The sequence below is a fragment of the Phocoena phocoena genome, chromosome 9 (genome assembly GCF_963924675.1).
Source record: "Phocoena phocoena chromosome 9, mPhoPho1.1, whole genome shotgun sequence".
Taxonomy (NCBI): Eukaryota; Metazoa; Chordata; class Mammalia; order Artiodactyla; family Phocoenidae; genus Phocoena; species Phocoena phocoena.
Genome location: NC_089227.1, coordinates 92,964,075 through 92,985,874, shown reverse-complemented (window position 1 = coordinate 92,985,874; position 21,800 = coordinate 92,964,075). Strand labels below are relative to the sequence as shown.

The 21,800-nt window shown below is 36.1% G+C and overlaps 1 protein-coding gene across 6 annotated transcripts in view; it reads left to right on the top strand.

Moving 5' to 3' along the window:
* BRAF (B-Raf proto-oncogene, serine/threonine kinase) overlaps positions 1-21,800 on the top strand; it is a 153,744-nt gene that overhangs the window by 492 nt on the left and 131,452 nt on the right. The window lies entirely within an intron of this gene.

Genomic DNA, 21,800 nt, shown 5'->3' with positions numbered 1-21,800 from the left:
CTTTATTTTGGGTGGGGGGGCGGGGGAGGCTGGCGGCGGCATCTGGGTGCAAGATGTCGGTCAGTAGCCGGGGCCGGGACCCCAGCCCGAGTTAGCGTTGTATGTAATTATTACACGGTCACGGTGATGATGGGGCGATCATTCCCTCTCTACTCTCCCTGACTCTGCCTCTTTTCAGGCCGCTGCCCTCCCTTACACTTCTCTACTTGTTAGGGGAGATTGCTCTTCACCTGTTTTAACCAGCGGATGGTCTTTACTTTTTTAACCCTAAATGCCACTGTTTCCGTTCTTTCTCCCATCCCGGTCTCAGGCCCCCGATTCCTAATGTTTGTCAGTATTCTGTCGCCGACCGGTAACCCCCATCCCAGTTCCCTCTGCCGCCCCGCTCCTTTGCCAGTGGTCGGACCTGCCTGCCTTCTAACCTCAGCTTCTACTTAAGACCATTTTTGCACTTCTCTTATCTTAGTCCTGTTGAGGCCTTCTACTTCATTTCACCGCTTGCTAACGTTGTTATCGTCACAAATCCTTCTGAACGCTTTGGAGCTACTTACTTTCTGAATCGTGAAGCTGTCAAGATTCCGTCAGGTTTCACTTGCACTTCTATTGTGCATCCACACCTCCTTGTTTATTTCTACCCTTTTTTTTAAAAAAAAATAGGTGTGATTGATTTCTTTCCGTTGTCTTCCTTTTTGTCCCAATTTTTTTCTTTTACTTTTTCGTCTTCAGTCCTTGCTTCTCTCAGCCATTATTAGGCTCTTATCACCTTGTCAAATGACTTTATTTACATTTTGGTTTTTGTTACGTAAAATTTATTACATTTAGTGTTTGGTATTGTATTACATAAAATAATACACTTTATTGTACTTTACAAATAAAGAGATAATACATGGTATAATAACTGTGCTTTACAATTATTGATTAGATAATGTGACTTGCTCCGTTGGCTTTGCTCAAAGTTCTTTCCTTTCTACTACAGTACTTACATTTTGTTTCCCAATTCTCATAACGTCTCGTTCTTCAGTCAATGCGCTTCTCTTTTTCCTGCTTCATCAACTTTACTTTGGAAATTCATTAGATATGGTTGCTCTGTTCAGTATCAGTTTGTTCACAATAATATTTGTTTTTCATTCTCTTATACCACTTCCATCTATGCCCAAGATGTGTTCTGTACCATCATTTGATCTCATCTAAATTTCTCATGTATACGTACATATATATATATCTTTTATGAATATATATATCTTTTATACCACTTTCCGCTTACTGTTCTGTTTGCATTTCTGCTCAGATCAGTTTCCTCTAATATCTGTGCATTTCCCCCAACTTCTTGGATTTTAAGTAGCGCTCTTTCCTTCTTCCATTTCCTAGTTTATTCTGTTTTCCTTGTCCCCAGTTGCCATTCATTCTGCCTTGTTTCCTGGCTTTTGGTACTTACTTGCTGAAGCTTCCTCTTGTCTTCCCCACACCTCCACATTCCTTCTTATTTATAAACAGCTTTGTTCCGTTGACATGGAAATTTATTTTTAGGATACATTGTTTTTAATGGATAAATACTAGGGGTCACATCTGCTGTCTATTTTTTCCATGAATCGGATATGCCTTTGTCTTACTCTGCACAGGTGCCTCTAGGCTTGCTTTACTCTGTAGTGCATGTGTGGTTTTATTGAATTGTATCTAGAAAAATGGGTAAATTAATGGGCATGGGTTATGAAATCGTATTTCTCTGATTATAACATTGTTTTCGTTGAGAACTTTGTTTCAGAGTTATTAGAACAGTTTGTAATGATATAGAGAAGCCTTTTGTTAAGTACAGTGTCTGCTATCTTATTTGAAAGGGCCAGATTATTTGAGCTCTACTCTCTGAAGATTCTGATTCAGTAGGTGAGAGCTAGGGCCATGAATTTCTGTTATTTGGCACACTTCCTGGGCAGTTATCATGTATCAATACTTGAGAACCTCTAGGCTAGATGAATTTAAACCTCAAGTTTAAATTGGCAATAACTGGAAAGCATATTAGTATCTCTTGAAACCATAAGGATACTCAAACTAATTTTAATTACTTAGTAGTGTTTCCCACTGCCTCCTCCACCCAGGTTTTAATGGTTAATGATGAATAGTAGTTTTTCCTCCATATTTTCTTACAGGAACTTATAATAAATGTATTTGGGGGGGTAAAGGGTTAAAAATGAATCTCTTTCTAATATAGATATCAGTGTTATGGATGGTAGAATAAAGTACTCCAAGAAATAATTTTTAAGTTTGAAGTTGGTATTTGTTTATCCACTGGAAACTGAAATGTACTGTGGTCTTTTAATTGAACTGTCTTCTGTGCGCTTAAAGAGATATAATTGTCAAGTGCATGGAAAGAAATGAAAAAAATGTGTCTAAAGAATTACCTGGGGCTTCCCTGGTGGCACAGTGGTTGAGAGCCCGCCTGCCGATGCAGGGCACACGGGTTCGTGCCCCGGTCCGAGAAGATCCCACATGCCGTGGAGTGGCTGGGCCCGTGAGCCATGCCGCTGAGCCTGCGTGTCCGGAGCCTGTGCTCCACAACGGGAGAGGCCCCAGCAGTGGGAGGCCCGCGTACCGTTAAAAAAAAAAAAAAAAAAAAAAAAAAAAAGAATTACCTTATTTGACAGTAAAATACAGGTTTTAAAAAGTTTCTCAGAGTAAAAGCACATTTATTATTGAAAAATTAGAAAAATGTAAGTACAAAAAGTTTTAGAAAATTATCTGTAATCTTGCCACTAAGATAGAATTACTATAAACATTTTAGTGTGTATCCACATACTCCTTTTTCATGCTTGTGTAATGTATGTGGTTTTGTAATTTTTTTTTTTTTTTTTTTTTTTTTGCGGTACGCGGGCCTCTCACTGTTGTGGCCTCTTCCGTTGCAGAGCACAGGCTCCGGATGCGCAGGCTCAGCGGCCATGGCTCACGGGCCCAGCCGCTCCACCGCATGCGGGATCCTCCCGGACCGGGGCACGAACCCACGTCCCCTGCATCGGCAGGCAGACTCTTAACCATTGTGTCACCAGGGAAGCCCTCTCTTATCATTTAATAAACTCCCTTCTTTAGGCATCTGCTCACCTCTTCCTTTATTTAGAAATTTTTTCTGGTATCAGTCACTTATATATGCTGACTATTAAAGGAATTGATTGTCAGTAAACGAATTAAGAAAGGAACGTTGGAACTGAGTACTTGAATCCTTGAATGTAGTAGAACCTGAAAGCAAACTTGATTTAATTGTATTTAGATAATAGGCCAGAAAAATTATATTAAGATAACAGGCTAGAGAAGTCTGATTTATCTTGATTCCCTGTCTCTGGCTTTCCTGTTTAGGAAGCTGATCAGGTCTTAACAACTGGAAACCTATGTTCTGTGAGTGGTAGGGAAGAAAGGGAGGGAGCAGGCTACATTGCTTTGTTAGCATTTTCTAAGACTTGATGCTTACCTTGTTGAAGAATGAGACAGCTCTTAAGTGTTCTTCGTGTTTCTCCAACCATAAAGCTGTTTTTCTCCTTTAGAAATGCAAAAGTGTGTTTTTTTAATTTGACATCTTGATATTAATTTAGCTGACTACTTAGTGGACATTTTGTGTCATAATCCTCTTTTATGAAATTCAGTATGTTCCTGTGCTTCCTATATTTCTGCCTCAAATTATCTTTGAAATAAGCCTTTATAGTCAGTGGCTCTTACTGGACTTTGTCTTCCTCAAAAGTTGAATTGTTTTAAGTCCTTTACTCATTCTCTTTGTCCAGTTGATCTACACTGGTTATTCTGTAAAGTCAGGATCAGCAATAGTTATACAACTTCTGAATTCAAAATAGAAGAGCCTGTTTAGGAGCTTTTCTGTTTCATAAGCAGTGCTTTCATAGTCATAATGTTGTAGATACTTAATATAAGAACCAAAAATTTAGCTTCATTTCTTCCATTCCTTCCTTAAATATTTGGTGGAGACATTGACATGTTCTGGGAGGTAGTTTTTATTTTTCAGCTTTCTTTTGTCTACCAACCCAATTTACTGTTATGCATAATTAGCAGGGTAGTCAGAAGAAACTCTACTACAGCCTCCACCCTAACAGTAAGCAGTTATTTTTTTTCCTCCTCTACCCTCTGAGATTATTTTGGTTTCCATGTTTTCTCTTGGTCTTAAAAAACTGTTATTCTTGTTCCTTCCCATATCAGGACTATGCTTATAGAGGGAAAGTAATGCTCAATAACATTATATTTCTTTCTCCATCCTGGGAATGCCCTTGATAAAGAATATAAAAATTGCTCTGAACTCAATTAACTTTATATCTTCTGGAAGCTCTGTAACATCAAATGAAACATCATTTTCATTCTTGTAATGTAGCTGCAGTTATTGACAGCACTTTGGGAACAAATGTACTGTAGGGCGGTGGTTTTCCAATTACTGTAGAGCTCTAACACCGTTTTTAAAAAACACATTAGCACTGTAAGAAATACAGATTTTGAGTTGCTCTAATACCTGTATACATGAAGCAGTTTTGGTCTGTTTTGTACATTTTTTTAATCCTCATCTGGCACATACATACTCAGATAGTGAAAGAGTTAATGTGTACAAAACAGAGAATATAGCCAATATTTTATAGTAACTTTATTTATTTTAATTTTTTTATTTGTGGCTGTGTTGGGTCTTCATTGCTGCGCGCGGGGTCTCTCTAGGTGCGGTGAGCGGGGGCTACTCTTTGTTGCAGTGTGCGGGCTTCTCATTGCGGTGGCTTCTCTTGTTGCGGAGCACAGGCTCGAGGCGCACGGGCTTCAGTAGTTGTGTCTCGTGGGCTCTACAGCACAGACTCAGTAGTTGTGGAGCACGGGCTTAGTTGCTCCGCGGCATGTGGGATCTTCCCGGACCAGGGCTCCAACCCGTGTGCCCTGCATAGGCAGGTGGATTCTTAACCACTGCGCCACCAGGGAAGCCCTATAGTAACTTTAAATGGAGTATAATCTGTAAAATTTTTCCATCACTATGTTGTACACCTGAAACTAATATAATATTGTAAATCAACTATACCTTAGTTAAAAAAATTTTTTTTAAATAGTGAATGAAACCCTATTAGATATGGTGCACTCTGATTTTTCTATACCATTCAGTTCTCTTTTTTAAAAAGCTGCTCATAAAATCAATTTATTAAATTGACAACCACCTAGTTGCAACACACAGTTGGAAAAACACTGTTTTGAGGCTATCAAGGACTTTCTTCAGATGTTACCTCAAGGCTCTATTTAGTCCCACTACACCTTAACTATTGAAGTTCTTCATTTATCTGCATTACTTGTTGGTTTCCTTGAAAAAAAAAAAAAAGGCTTAATGGCTGTTAAAATGTTAGAGCTACTGTGTATGGAAGGGAGATCTGTGCTGACATGAATCTTCCTAAGTGTAATAATCTGTGTAGAAAATTTCAACAACTTGTGTTTAAGGCAGTGGTCAGCAGACTTGTGTAAATGGTCAGGTGGTAAATATTTTAGTTATTGTGGGTCTAACTGCTCTGTCTCTGTCACAAGGACTGAACAGACTCAAAAATGGTATTGCAGTGTAAAAGCAGCTAATAGACAATATGTAAATGAATAAGTGTGACTGTGTTCCAATAAAACTTATTTATGGACACTGAAATTTGAATGTGTCATGAAATATTCTTTTTTTTTTTCATTTAAAGATGTAAAAACCATTCTTAGTTTGTGAGCTGTACAAAAAACAGGTGGTGGGCCAGATTTAGTTCATGGGCCAAAGTTTTCAGACTCCTGGTCTAGGGGAGACTAAGTATATCATATTTGAGGTTCTGAAATTAAGGTGTGGGTTAGAGTTCTATAGAAAGTTCATAACTGCTTTTAAAAAATTGGGTTTATTGGGATATAATTTACACATACTGTAATGTACCATTTTAAACACACAGTTTGATGAGCTTTGACAAATGTATATACTCAGGTAACTACTGCCACAGTCAAGAGATAGAACTTTTGATGGAAAAGTTCCCCAGTTCCTCTTTGCATTCATTTTCCTCCCCACCCCACCTCCAGCCCCTGGCAAACACTGGTCTGATCTCTAGCTTTGCCTTTCCTAGAAAGTCATATACATGAAAACATACTGAATGTGGTCTTATGTATTTGGCTTCTTTCATTTAGTTTGATATTTTTGAGATTCACCCATGTTGTTGCTTGTATCAGTAATTAGTTTATTGTTTAGTAGTATCGTGTGTTTGTAGCATGACTTATTTCTACATTTACCAGTTGATGAGTAGTAGCGTTCTTTCTAGTTTTCAACAGTTATTAAGGTTGCTATAAATGTTTGGGTTCGGGTTTTGTGTGGACACTTGTTTTTATTTCTCTTGAGTAAGGACCTAGAGCTTGGACTAATGGGTCGTATGGTAAGTATATATTGATATTTAACTTTATAAGAAAGTGCTAAACTTTTCTAAAGCATTAGAAACCATTTTGCGTTGCCACCCACAATGAATGAGAGTTCCAAACTCTATCCTTGTCATGTCAGTCTTGTTAGTTTTAGCCATTCTAGTATGTATGCAGTATTGTGGTTTTAATTTGCATTTTCCTAATGACTAATGATGTTGGACATCTGTATATATGCTTATTTACTACCCATGTATTTTCTTTGGTGCAGTATCCATTCACATCTTTTTATTCTGTATTTACCTTCTTATTATGGAGTTGTAAGAGTACTATATACATATTCTAGATACAAGTTCTTTGTATCAGATATGTGTTTTGCACATGCCTCCCAGTCTATGGCTTGTCTTTTCATTTTCCTAAGTGTCCTTTAAAAAATAGAAGTTTTATTTTTGATGAAATCCAATTTATCAATTTTTTCTTTTAGGTTTCATGCTTTTTGTGTCCTACCCAGTATAACTTTGCCTAACTTAAGGTCATAAAATTTTCTCCCATGTTGTCTTCTAGAAGTTTTACAGTTTTAGCTTTTACATTTAGGTCTATCATCCATTTGGAGTTATTTTTTATATGTATTGTGAGGTAAGGGTTAAGGTTTGTTCATTCCTTTTCATATGGATGTCCAGTTTCACCTTTTTTGAAGAGACTAACCTTTTTCTGTTGAATTACCTTGGCACTTTTATTGAAATCAGTTGATTATGTTTGTGAGTTTTATACTGTTTTATTGACATATATGTCTTTGGTACCACAGTGTCTTGATTGCTTTACAGTTCAGTCTTTTTTTTTTTTTAATATTTATTTATTTGGTTGCGCTGCATCTTAGTTGCGGTTCACTGGCTCCTTAGTTGCGGCACGTGGGGTCCTTAGTGGTGGCATGCGAACTCTTAGTTGCAGCATGCATGTGGGATCTAGTTCCCTGACCAGGGATTGAACCCGGGACCCCTGCAGTGGGAGCTCGGAGTCTTATCCCCTGTGCCACCAGGGAAGTCCCTATAGTTCAGTCTTAAAATTAGGTAGATCCAGTTCATAGGATTTTTAGAACTTTAAAATTTGATTTTTAAAATTTTTTGTGCTATTGTCTTTTGAAAGGACAGGGTACATAATTTGCTTCCAGTTCTTAAAGGTGTCTTCTACTCAAAAAAAGCTTAAGACTCACTGTGGTATATAGTTAACACACCCCTATCTTGAATCATTTGGTGGAAAGGTTGTGAAAAGTGACAGGTAAAGAAACATATTTCATCCAAAATTAATTTTTTTGTAAGAAATGAAGGCGATATCCTAATAGGTGGCACCAAAAAGTCAATGTCTTTTTTTCCCACCGTATTTCAAAAATATTAACTGTAATCAGGATACATTTAGGTGAAAGTGAATACGCTAAGATGTTTATTCACCAAAAAAGTCGTGGAAAATGTCAATCAGGTGGTGGGGGATACTAGTTTATAATACTAGCTGTGTCATTTTCCATCTTCAGCATGAGTTTTTCCATTTGAAACCTATGTCATGTTCTGTGATGTTCCGGAATTAGCACCTTTATTACTCTTAGAGGCATCATTAAATTGTTGTTACTAAGGATAAGCATATGATGGTTGTTGGTCATATTTCTGCCTTTTTCATTTGGACCCATAGGACCCTTTACCTTGTTTTAAATTACAATGGTAGTAGCTTTTCACTGCTTAGCCTGGAGGGCTTCCCTACCATATAAAATGGTATTTCTAGTTATGATTTTTGCTTAATAATTATGAACATGTTTCCTGATTTTTTTGTTTTTTAAGTTTCATTATGAAGGAAGGAAGACTTAAGTCTTAAAAATGAGCATAAGTCTTGAATATCTCACAAGTACAGGGTCATGTGACAATTGGGAAGGTAGACACTGTTCAGGCTTTCGTTCATGTTGTAAGTAGTAGTAGTCTAATTGTATTTGGCTACCTTGCAGATTTGGAAATGGCACTTACAGGGAGAGAGAACCATAACATTTTGGAGACTATTTTCAACTGTTGTTCCAAAATTAGTGTGTTTAAAAAAAAGTATGCATCTCCTTATTGTAAAAGATGCCTTGTGTTTAAATTAAGAAATACTCTACTCTTGTTTTACGTTTTTTCTTTCACTAAATATATAACCTTTAAGTTAATAACACCAGAAAAATTTGACTTTTTATTTCCAGAACAGCTTAAATTAAATAAAATTTTAGGATGCTTTGAATTAGTCACTTCCCTTAAATAGGTATTTTGAAACAGTTTAAAATACTGCTTGGGGTTGTTCCTCCATTGACCTAGGATTTTTAAACTGTACTTGCTACATTACAGAACTTATTTTGCAAAGTAAATTTCTTTTTTTTTTTTTTTAATTAGTTTATTTTTGGCAGCACTGGGTCTTGGTTGCTGCGCGCAGGCTTTCTCTAGTTGCAGCGAGCAGGGGCTACGCTTCGTTGCGGTGCATGGGCTTCTCATTGCGGTGGCTTCTTCCTTTATTGTGGAGCACAGCCTCTAGGCATGCGGGCTTCAGTAGTTGTGGCTTGCGGGCTCTAGAGCGCAGGCTCGTAGTTGTGGCGCATGGGCTTAGTTGCTCCGCTGAATGTAGCATCTTCTCAGACCAGGGCTCGAACCTGTGTCCTCTGCATTGGCAGGCAGATTCTTAACCACTGCGCCACCAGGGAAGCCTGCAAAGTAAATTTCTGTTTGAGTTTATAGATGTGCTCTATTAAAGAGGATTACTAGGCCCAGCAGTAACATTGTAAATAGTTATTAGAACCCCTGTTTTTTGTTCATTTTGTTTTGTCACCTTGGATCTAATCCCATTTCGTCTGTTTTAAAGTTTATACTCTCTACTTAGAAATCTGTCTGTAGCATAGAGGGAAAAGCCCACAACAGTTACTAATTTGAGAGTTTTATTTTTAAAGTGTTCTTATTAGCATAATTTCTGGTAATGTTGTATGAAGATAATTTAATTCCCACTTATTATGTTTAAAAAATCCTACCTTTCTATGAATCCCAAACAATTATTGCCTTTGTAACTTTTTTTACTATAAAAAGTTAAAGAACTATTGTGAATTATTCCTAAATAACTCAATTCATTTTTTACACATTATATTACTATATTTCCATGGGAATGGTGTCAGAGACCTTCAGATAGGAAAGACATTATGATTCAGTATAGTCCTTACATTCCTGTTTTACAACCACTGAAAATGTTAATTGCATCTTAGTTTTTACATGCTTTCTTCTAAGATTTGAAATATTCTACCCATATATTCTTCCTGCACATGTATTCTCATGTTAATAATAAATTACACAATCTTAAGTCTCATTATACATAAGAATTTAGTTCAGTGTAACTTCTGGTAACTCTATTGCAGATGATTTTCTACTACTGAGTTTGGCACTTAATTTAAGTTTCTACATGAATTTATGAATCAAACTTTTGGTTATTGGTTATCATGGATGGCTATTTGAGAGAAAAGTTTAGTCATAAAGTCATAACTATTCTATGTCATAGCCATTCATATGCTGCTTGCTTTTCACTGGCTACTCTTGATCCTTCTCCTCCTGCTGCTATGTTAAGTAAGATAAAGACTAAGAATTTATCACTCTAGTTAAGGTATTGGTGGTATTGATGATTTACACAAGGAGATGCTGAGAGAGATATTCTGATTGAGTGATATTAAGAGAGAAGAGGAGGGAAAATGAAGATAGTGAAGACTTTTCCTATAAAGGGAAAAGAGAAATGGGGCCATAGGTAGTGAAGGAGATGGGGTCAAGGAATTTTTTTTTTGATGAAAAAAATAAGGGCCTGTATTGTAAGAATGAACCATTAGGGAGTAAAAATGTGATTTCAGGAGAGAGAGAAGAATTGCTGGAGCAATGTCTGAAGAGGCAAAAGAGAGAGGGATTTGGTGTACAAGTGGAAGGGTTGGCTCTCAGTAGGAGCATAGACACTTTACCTTTGATAATAAGTGGTAAGGCAGAATATGTGGAATAGTGACGCTGATAGGTAGATAGATGTAATGCTGGGAATCTGTACATGTTCTCTTCCAGTTGCTTCATTTTTTTTTTCGGTGAAGTAAGACTCAAGGTTATCAGTGAAGAGTAAGTCTTGGGGATATGGTGTTGTAAGGAGGAAGATGAAGGTGTTAAAAGTTGTTAGGGAGCATGTGAGAGTGAATGGACTAGGAACAAATAGTGAAATTGATAGGCAATATTAGGTTATGTTACTTAATATTTTACTTGCTGAGGTCCAGACAGCATTGTGGGCCTCCTAACTTGTCCTCAGGTCAAAGTTCATTGTAACTTGCCAAAGCAATTTAATAATTGATATGAGTCATTCTCATTTTGACTCACAAACATAGAAGCATTGGGAAATAGAACATGAATTATTACTTCTTCATGAAGTATCTGCCATTATCCTGCTATGAATGTAAGCTAAATTTGGAGAGGTCTGGTTGCTAATTTTCTTTTTAAAAATAATTCTTTCTTTCTTGAAATTTTTTTGAATATTTATTGTTTTGTCTATATAGAATAGCATCCCCACCATTGTAGTCTAATTTTTATACTGTATAATGAAGCAATTGCTATCCTGTTATTTTCTTTTAAAAACTCTCCAAATTTGACCTGTCTTTGCTCATGCTTTTCCTGCTGCCTGAAATATAGATTCCTTCCCTGTACCCATCCCCCAAACCTTTCAGACTTAGTTCACTTATTGTAGGAAGCCTTCCTTAACCTCTTTCCAAGGCCCAGTTAGGTGCTTCTACTTTGTGCTTTTATAGCATCCTGAGGTATACCTATATCATTTTACTTTCATTGTATTATAGGTTTTTTGTTGGTATCTGTCTACTCCCTCTAGACCAGCACTGTTCAGTCAAAATATCTGTCATGATGGAAATGTTCCCTGCTGTCCAGTATGTCTACATGTGGCTAGTGTATACTTAAAATGTGTATAGTAGGACTGAGGAACTGGCTTTTAAATTTTATTTGATTTAAATTAACTTAAATTTAGTCACACCTAGCTAGTGGCTACCTTGATCAGTACAGTTCTAGACCTTTTATTTATTTTTTTTTTGTTCTAGACCTTTTAAAAGTCAAGGCTTACTTATTTACAAAACAGAAGCAGAGTCACAGAAATAGAAAACAAACTTATGGTCACCAAAGGGGAAAAGAGAGGGGGAGGGAGGGATAAATTAGGAGTTTGGGATTAACAGATACACACTACTGTATATAAAATAGATAAACAACAAGGACCTACTGTATAGCACAGGGAGCTATATTCAGTATCTTGTAATAACCTATAATGGAAAAGAATCTGGAAAAGAATATATATATATTATGTGTATGTATACACATATAGCTGAATCACTTTGCTGTATACTCGAAACTAATACATTGTAAATCAGCTATACTTCAGGAAAATAGATAAGTAGTCAAGGCTCGTGTGGGTTTCATATTTATTCTCTCATTGCTTCTTACCAACAGTACTTAATCCTACTTAAATAATTGCATTCTTTTTCAGTGCTCTTAGTCCACATGGTTCTCACTCACCTGGAATGTGGCAGTTTTCTTCTCTAGACTTTTGTTCTTAACCACAGCTTTCCAGTTTGTTTTCAGAATTATTTTGAAGCCCTAAGTTCTTCAGTCCTGTAAAACTAGGTTGTTTTTGGTTTTGTTTTCCTCTTTAGAAATGAACACCTGGGTGCTGTAACGTTACCTCAAAGACTTTCTCAGGGGTGGGGAGTGTGGCAAGGAAGAGCTCAGTGAAAGGTTTGGGGGGTTAGGGAGGCAGTTTCTGCTGCAGCCAAAGTAGTTACACTTCGTAAGTTAATGTATTGGAATTGTGCTTAAGATTTCTCTTGGAGGGAAAAGAAGACTTCTGAAAGGTAAGAACACTCTTAACTGAGTGTGCGGGCATGCACGTGGCATTATGTGATTAAGTATCAGAGCGGGTGATGGAGAACAATAAATGCAGGAGGAGTTCAGACATGGAAAGTTATTATAGGTTAATAAGGTCTTGATGGAAGTTAGTGTTTAACCTAGGCAGGTAGAAGGAAGGAAAACGGATGTAATAGGCAGTGGGAGTAGAATTTGAAAAAAATTAGAGATGGAAATACATAAGGTAGTTTTGTTGAAGGAACAGAACAATCTGAGTATAGTTGGGTGAATTGTATAAAATAAAATTTGGCTAAATTTGATGGCGCTGGATTGTGGAAAATAGTGATAGACTGAAAAAAATTTTAACTTTATATTGTATGCCGTGGGATGAAAGTGGAGATTTAAAATAAAAAATGATAAAAGCAGTGTTTGAGGATGATTGAGTTGGTAAGTGTTTGTAGGGTAGATTCAAGATGGGAAGAGGTCAAACAAAAAATGTTTAGAGAAAGACTTGGTAGTCAGATGTTATACTAGGCCGCTGTTGGGGGTTGGGTTCTTTGAAAGCAGATACTGAGACATTTTTTGCAGTGCAAGATGTTTATTCGAAATCAATACCTGCGAGAGGAAGAGGCACGGTGCAGGATTGAGCAGACAGCAAAGTTGTATTGTGACGCAGGCTTCACAAAACCTTTGCCTATCAGCATGGAGCTCTGGAGTGAGAGATTGCCTGTCAGTCCCACATTGAGCAGAATGGCTGGGCCTTTATACCTCTCCTTGTTTGGTCACTAGATATGGGCTGCAGTTGAGGTGGACCTTGAAGGAGGTGACATTTGGAGGCTGTCTGCTGACTGTACTCACAGCTGGGCAGCAATTCCTTCCATGAAGGGAGAGCTTGGTGGTACATCTCTGTTTTCTATAGCCAGAGGGTTTGCATGTGGGCAGTTCTTCCCCAGAGGAAAGGTTTTAAATACTTGGAGGTGTTTTGGTTTTTACAAAGATGGAGGGAAAGGGTACTTACTAGCATTTAATGAGCAAGGACCAGGGAAGTCAGCCATCCCACAGTGTTCCAGACAGTCTGCACATTTAAAAATTGTTCAAATAAGCACATGACTTAGAATGAGTTGCTGGACTTTGATGTAGGGAAAAAAGTGATCGTAATGATGTGAGCTTAGAAACTAACTTTGTTTTATGTATGAGGCATTATTATTTTTTTGTTTTTTTGAGGCATTATTTTCATAGAGTACACCAGAAGCTTCAGGAATTCAGTTGTCACGTAAATTGGAGGAATATTATTTTCAATCAGAACTTTATCAAGAGTTCTTTACCACTTCAGAAAATCACATAATTGATGGCAGTGCCACTCGTACAGTAATTGATGACTCAAACACTCTTTCCCTCAGTCTATAGTTGTAACCACCACAGTCACAGTGATTCTGTGTATAGATGCAAGCACCTGATGCCCTCATTATGTTGTTTATTATAGTAATTGCTTTCACATTTTGAAGTAAATATTATTTATTATAAATTAATTTCTTTCATAGGATTGAAAGTACAATTAGGGAATTATATTGACTTTTAAAGTTGTGCTTATGTACGTTATCACTGAATTTCAAGAAGTATTACAAAATGGTTGTCATAAAAGGGGGAAATTGAATTGTTTTCAGTAATGGTGGATTGGGTTATTTGGACAAACTCTTTTGATGAAAACAACTAAAAATCTTGGAAAAATTATTTTTAAAAATCTTAAAGAAGGAAGAGCTGAAAAGTTGGTGGAGAGTTCCCAGGCCAAATTATAGAAAAAAAGCAGAAACCCAAAGAAATAAGTAGATGATGACGTAGCTTTTGCCCTAGGGGCAGTTGCCAGTCTGTTTGAATTTGGGCTTTAGTTTTGGTGGACTTCATGGGGGTGAAGAGGACAGAATTCAAGGCTTAGAGTTCATCCAGAATGAGAGTCAAAAAGAGAACAACTCCATTTGAAGATGGTACCCAAGAACTTCATCATTAGGTTAAGGGTGAAAGAGAACTGTCTACCAATTACAATATCTAGGGGATTGTAGGGTTGATTGGAGCAGGGCAAGAAAAAGGAAATTAATTAAACTCTTCAAGTTGTGACCATAGTTTTAGCCCTCACTCACACTGATTGGCAGTTAGATTTGTCCTGCCTGGGTGATCCAGGGACCCTTTTATTATGGTTCCTGTTTCCAACTGGTAGTACTCCCAAGGTCTGGCAAAAGGAAAGGCAAATCATCTGTAGAGAAAGTCCCCTTCATTCTGAGGGAATTGCCACCAGTAATTTTTCAGGGACAAAGAACAGTACATTGTCACAAGTAACCAAGCATAGTTTAAAAAAAAAAAAAGAAACCAAAATTATATGAAATATGATGTAGAATTCAAGTAATATAGTTAATATTTGTGTAGTTTTAAAATTGAAATATAATTGATATATAATTGTGGTTTTTCTTTACGTACATGTACCTCGAGGTAAGTTTTTTATTTTTTAAATTTTTCATAAATTTATTTATTTATTTATGGCTGCATTGGGTCTTCGTTGCTGTGCACGGGCTTTCTCTAGTTGCGGCGAGTGGGATCTACTCTTCGTTGCGCTGTGTGGGTTTCTAATTGTGTGGCTTCTCTTGTTGCAGAGCACAGGCTCTAGGCGCCTTGGGCTTCAGTAGTTGTTGCACGTGGGCTCAGTAGTTGTGGCTCACAGGCTCCAGAGTGGAGGCTCAGTAGTTGTGGCGCACGGGCTTAGTTGCTCTGTGGCATGTGGGATCTTCCTGGACCAGGGCTTGAACCCATGTCCCCTGCATTGGCAGGCAGATTCTTAACCACTGCGCCACCAGGGAAGTCCCTCGAGGTAATTTTTTTAAAAAGAAAAATACAGTAACATGCATGGAAATGGCACTATGAATAAGAACTAGAGAGCATAAATGGACCCACAAAATTCTCAGATAGCGCAAATTTCGAAGTTAAAACAGTTGCTTTTTGTTATGTTTAAAGAATTAAAGACATATTTGAAGGCAAGCAGGGAATGAGAGATAAAAACCAAATAGAAATTTCAGAAATGAAACTATGCCAAATATACCTAAGGGGAAAATTTAACAAATTATGCCTAGCTGAAGAAAGAATTAGTTACCTGGAAGATAAGGCAGAAGAAACTTTCCAGAATGCGCCACTGAGAGTCAAAGATATGGAAAATATTGGAGACGTTGAGTGGCGTGCAAGAGAGTGAGATCTAACATAATTAAATCAGAGCTCCAGAAAGTGAAGAAAGAGATTGATACCGAGGTAATATTTGTAAAAGTATTTCTGGCTGAAAAATTTCTGGTTTTGATGAGAAACCAGTTGATAGATTTAAGAAGCTCAGTGAATTTCTAACAATATAAATAAAAAGCAGTCTGCACCCAGACAGATCACATAGTGAAACGGCATAAACCCAAATACAAAGAGAAAAACTTTAGAAGCAGCCAGAGGAAGAATTTCTTTCAAAGGAGCAACCGTGGACTGACAGCTGACTTCTCAACAGAAAATCATATATATTCCCAAAATAACTGCCAGTTTATACTTATAAATTCTATACTTAAAAAAAAAATACCCCTCAAGGATGAGGGCAAAATAAACATCTAGTTGAACAAAATCCATCAGCCCTTTGTAAAGAAAATTGAAGGCAATTTAGTTTTCTACTTCAGGCAGAAGGATTCCAAATAAAGGTTGAGGTATAAGATGGAATGAAGAGTAAAGAGAGTGACAAATATGTGGATGAATTGAATTAAACATTGTATAAAATATTAGTAAGGCCTTAATTAAAATATATGACAAATGAAGGCTGTGTTCTGAGATCGTCTGTTTTCTGGGAGAAAGTGTATTAATTGACTTGACTGATAATTGCATGTTTTAATTTCTAGGCTAAATATGAGTCCAAAACCTAGACTTATAACTTCTAGGAGAGGAGAAACATGGAATAAAAAAAAATTTATCCCAAAGAAAACAAGAAAGGTAACAAAGAGCATGTAGGACAAATAGCACAAAGCAAGATGGGTAGATTTAAATCTGAACATAGCACCAATTACATTAAGTACTAAATGAATTAAATGTTTCACTTAAAAGCTGAAGATTGTTAGACCAAATTAAAAAAAGAATTAGTTATGTGGGGTTTATCTGGGACCTAAGTAAAAGTTGTAGTAAGATCATGCATATTTTAACAAAGTGAGTATGGTATGGTTATATTAATATCAGACAAAGTAGACATTAAGGCAGAAGGCATTATTGGCAATCAGGAGAGTCCCATCAAAATGTAAAGTGAGCGATTCACTAGGAAGATTTAATAATCTTAATCATATAGGATAGCCTGAAATATAGCTTCAGAATACATATAGCAAAAATTAGCAAAACTACAAGAAGTAGACAGATTTATAGTCTTAATGGGATGTTTTTAAACATTTCTCTCATTACTTGATACAAGAAGCAGACAGGTTAGGTAGGATTTAAAATATTTGAACAACGCAATGAACAAACTTAACCCAGCTGATGTATAGAACCTATTGCACCCAGTGGTAGAAGACTACACATCATTTTCAGGCACATATGGATATTTGGGGGGAAAATTGTATACTAGGTCTAAAACAAGTTTCAACAAATTTCAAAAGATTGAAATAAAAAGAGCATCTTTTCTTTACATAATGCATTTTTATTAAAAATTGTCAGTAGGGTAATTTTAAAAGCATCATGTGTTTATAAATTGTGTAACTACTTTGAATTAATCCATGCATCAAGGAAGAAATCACAATGGAAATTAGAAAGTACCTTGAACTGGATGAATACAAAATTTTGATGTCAAGTTGTGGAATTTGATCAATCTCGGATCATTAAAAACGGGATAATCAGACGTTATGTCCCTTACATGTAAAGGATCTTGACAAAAAAAAAAGTAGGAAATACCCAGCACCAAGCTATGAAAGATTCTTGATTGGAAAAAAAAAGATTGAATCTCATCAAATCTTTAAATCAAACCTCTGGATCTTACTGGCTTATGGGAAATACAGGAACAAGGTAAGTGACCCATGAGAAAGCAATCAACCAAATCCAGAAAGTGGGACTTTCTACAGTATACATTGATGTTTTTTCCTAACAAATCAATGTCATAGTAAAGGAAAGAAGGACAGGGAAAAGGAAAAGGAAAGGATAGATAGGTGTACTATTAGAATAAAAGTTTTGATAAATATAACAGTCACTCCCCCCAACGGAAACAAAATTAAGAAGTTATAGAATGCAGCTAAATAATGCATGGAGAGAAATTCAGAGTCTTAAATGTGTACAACTACGAAATAAGAAATCTCATTAATTGTCAACTTCAATATCCATTTATCACAGGAATTTAATTTTGACAAACACCTGGAAAATAAAGGAGGAAACAAATAATGCAGAGGAGAATCATACAGTAGAGAACATTATCAAAGCCAGAATTGATTCTTTAAAAAGAGGAATGGATAAATCTCGAATGAATAGTGATCAAGAAAAAAGTCATAGAATAACCAAGAGCAAGGAGCAATAAAGAAGGGGGCTCGGGGGGAACATCATTACATACTCTAAAGACATTTTAAAAGATCATAAGACAGAATTATGAATGGCTTTAAGCCAACTAATTAGAAAACTTAACAGAAATGGACAAATTCTTAGAAAAATAACACCAAAGCTGACTCTTAGAATATTCAGAAAACTTGAAAGTAGTATCACAGCTTAAAACCAGCAGTCAAGGGAGTCCAATGGTTGGGACTTCGTCTTCCAGTGCAGGGGGTGCAGGTTCAGTCCATGGTCAGGGAGCTAAGATCCCATATGCCTCGCGGCCAAAAAACATAAAACAGAAGCAATATTGTAACAAATCAGTAAAGACTTTAAAAATGGTTCACATCAAAAAAAAAAATCTTTAAAAAAAACCCAGTAGTCAAAGCTTTCCCCCAAAGAAAACTAGTAATTCTACCATTCATTCAAGGAAGAAAATTTCTGTCTTGCATATGTTCTTCCAGAGACCAGCGAGAGAGAAAATGTTCTCAACTTCTTCAAAGTTAGCACAACTTTGATTCCAAAGCAAGACAAGAAGAAATGATAAAAGAAAATTACCAGGTTACTTCCATTCATGAACACAGATGTAAAATTTCTAAACAGGATATTAGGATATCTGTCTATCTAAATAAAACAAGAGTGCATTTTGACCAAGTTGGATTTATCCTAGGAATGTAAGATTTAATACCAGAAAAATAAATTTATGTTTGTGTTTCCATCTTAACAGGTTATAAGAGAAGAAACATATGATCTGCTGAATAGTTGCAAACAGTGCTTGATAAAATTGAGCATTCATTAATCATAAAACCTGAGACAAATCTAATGTGATAAAGGGTATCTACTTTAAAAAAATCAAGTTTCATAATTAATGTTGAAATATTGAAAGCTTTCCCTCTGAGATTGGGAGAGAGACAAGATTGTCCATTATAACTACTTCTAGTCAAAGTTATACTAAAAGTCGTGACCTTCACTAAAACAAGAAAAAGAAATTTTAAAAACCTGAGAATTGGAAAGGAAGAAATAAAACTATCACTATTCACAGACTTAACATGAGTGTGTATTTAGAAAATCTAAAAATATCTACAAATTGTTAAAAACAGTAAGAGTTTAACAAGATTGCTGATTAGGAAAATGAAAGATCATTTTTATTACTATATTCTAGCAAATAGGAAAGGAAAATCTAAAACAGTATAATTTCACAATAGAATAGAAAATATGTACTCAGAGATAAGTCTAAAAAACAGTCTAAGACTTATAGGAGCCTTGTTGAAATAAATTATAGAAGACCTGTTTGGAGCAAAATACCATGTATTTACATGGGTTGATCGACTTGATATTGCATAGATATAATTCTCCCCAAATGGATTTATATATTTAATACAGTTCCAATCAAAACAGTAAGGTTTTTGTTTGTTTCGGTGGAACTTAAAAAACTGGTTCTAAAATTATATGGAAAATCCAAAAAGGGCCAAAGTAGCCAAGACACTCTCAAAGAAGGCAATATGGGAGGACTAACTTTTCCAGTTCTTGAGACATTACAAAGTGTAGTAATTAAGACATTGTCATCAGTAGTCTAGTGATAGATGGAGGACCAGTGGAACAAAACAGAATAAAACCTATACTTATAGGTTACTTGATATATGACAGATAGTTGTTGGAAATTAGAAGAGAATGCCGTTTTCAATAAATGGTGCTGGAAAAATAAATTTGGATTTTTACCTCACAGTATTCACAAATTCTGGGTAGATTAAATGCGTGGATGTGAAATGCAAAAATATAAATATTTTAGAAGATAATATGAGAACATGTTTTTATTTGGAGAGCTTTTAGAGCTTTTTTTTTAAATTTGGGAGCTAAAGTTACATTTTTCATTAAATTTAAGATGTAATTGATTCTTAGATTCACCATTACTTTTGCATTTCTGAAATAAAATATTGCTAGTTAACCATGATATGCTATTGATTGTAAAATGCATCCCAATTTTCACTTTTTCAAAATGCTTTAACATCTTACAAATGATGAAGTACAGTGCATTTCCTGAACTCCCTCTCATCAAATGTGGATGCAGTTTAGGTTCTTTCAGTTAGATGAATTCCCACAATTTGGAAGCCAGATTGGACAGGGAAGCTTTCTTTTTGCTGCTGTTCTGGCTGGTTAGCAGAGTTGTGAAATCTGAGTAAATAGAAGCAGTTGAGGTGTCTGGACTGAGCATTCCTGTGTTTACAAGCTTCATGGATATGTAGAAGCAGTAGTAGCAAACAGTTTGTGGACCTTTGACTTGCAGTGTATCCTTTAACTCCTTAGTTCAGTGGCTGCTCCTTATTCCCAGTCCTTCCATATGTTGAATGATAGGCATCTTAGTCCTTGTATTTAATGCTTTACTAGTTGCGATATCTAAGTGAAATGTATTTTTTTCTTTTCTGCATTGGGTCCTGATTAATGAATTTTTATTGGCTCAAGGAATGATTTAATGTTTTAAAAATTCGTGTTAGCATATACATAACATAGTATTTGTCATTTTAACCACTCATAAGTATATAATTCAGTGGCATTCAAAATACTGTATCACCATCATCATTATCTATACCTCCAATTTTTCATCATCCCCAACAAAAACTACCCATTAAAAAATAATTCCTTCATTCTCCCTTTCCCAACCCCTGGTAACCTCCATTCTACTTGATGTCTTTATGGATTTGCCTATTCTAGGTACCTCATATAAGTGAAATCGTACATTATTTGTCATTCTCTGCCTGTCTTATTTCACTAAGCTTAAATGTTTTCAAGTTCCATCCTTGTGGTGACATGTATCAAAAAAACCGCCAAACTTTTCCCACCGGCATTCTATTTACATTCTCACCAACAACGAGAATTCCAATTTCTCCACATCCTGTAAGCATTGGTGGTTCAGTGGTAGAATTCTTGCCTGCCAATTTTTCCACATCCTTACCAACGTTTGCTATTTTTCTTTTTTTTAATCGCAGCATGTGGGATCTTAGTTCCCTGACTAGGGATCAAACCCATGCCCTGCAGTGGAAGTGCAGATTCTTAACCACTGTATCCAAAGGATTATTTACTTTTAGAATTAGATGGTAATGCATCTAAGGACTAAGCATATTATTGTGCCCAGCACATAGAAGGTACTCAGTAAATGGTAGTTCTTTTCCTTATGACAGTTTATACTTTACATTAATTGGTTATATTTATTCATTCTTTTGTTTAAAGTTTTAAAATATTGAGTTCCCTTGTGCTGGTTGCTAGGTGCTGTGATATAGAAATGAATGATAGTCCCTGTCCTTTAGAGGCTTATAGTCTAGTGGTAGAAGCAGACAAATAAATCAAGAATTAATGACAGTATACTATGTTTAAAGTGTGCCCCAGGTGCAGAGGAATCACAGAAGAGGAGCATATAACCCAAAATAGTTGCGGGGGATAGAGGACAGAAAGATTTTCTAGAAAAGGAGATACTTAAACTGAATTCTAAATATGTAAGATGTGTAAGACCTTTATAAAGACAAGTAATTAAACTTTATTTAGAGACATAAAGGAAGACCTAAATAAATGGAGTTACATACCCTATGCTGAGGATGGATTGGAAGGCTGAATGGTAAAACTGTCAGTTTTTCTCAGATTGATGAGTAACTTTATTGAAATCCGTACCTCTGTAGGTTTTTCTGTGGAACTTGACAACTTGATTAACAGTTTCTATTGAAGTAAAAAGAGGCAAGGATTGCCATGATATCCTTAAAGAACAGTAAGATGAGGCAACTTCTTTAATCCGTTTTTTCAGCCGACAAATTTGAATGCTTGCTATATGTGAGGCACTGCTGGGACCTGGTTATTACCTTGGTGAATATGACATGTGGCTCCCACCAAAGGTCACATTCAAATTTACTTCTAGAGATATCTGAGGGTTTTAACAGACCACTTCCTAAAATATCAGATGAGTGCCAGGACTGCCAA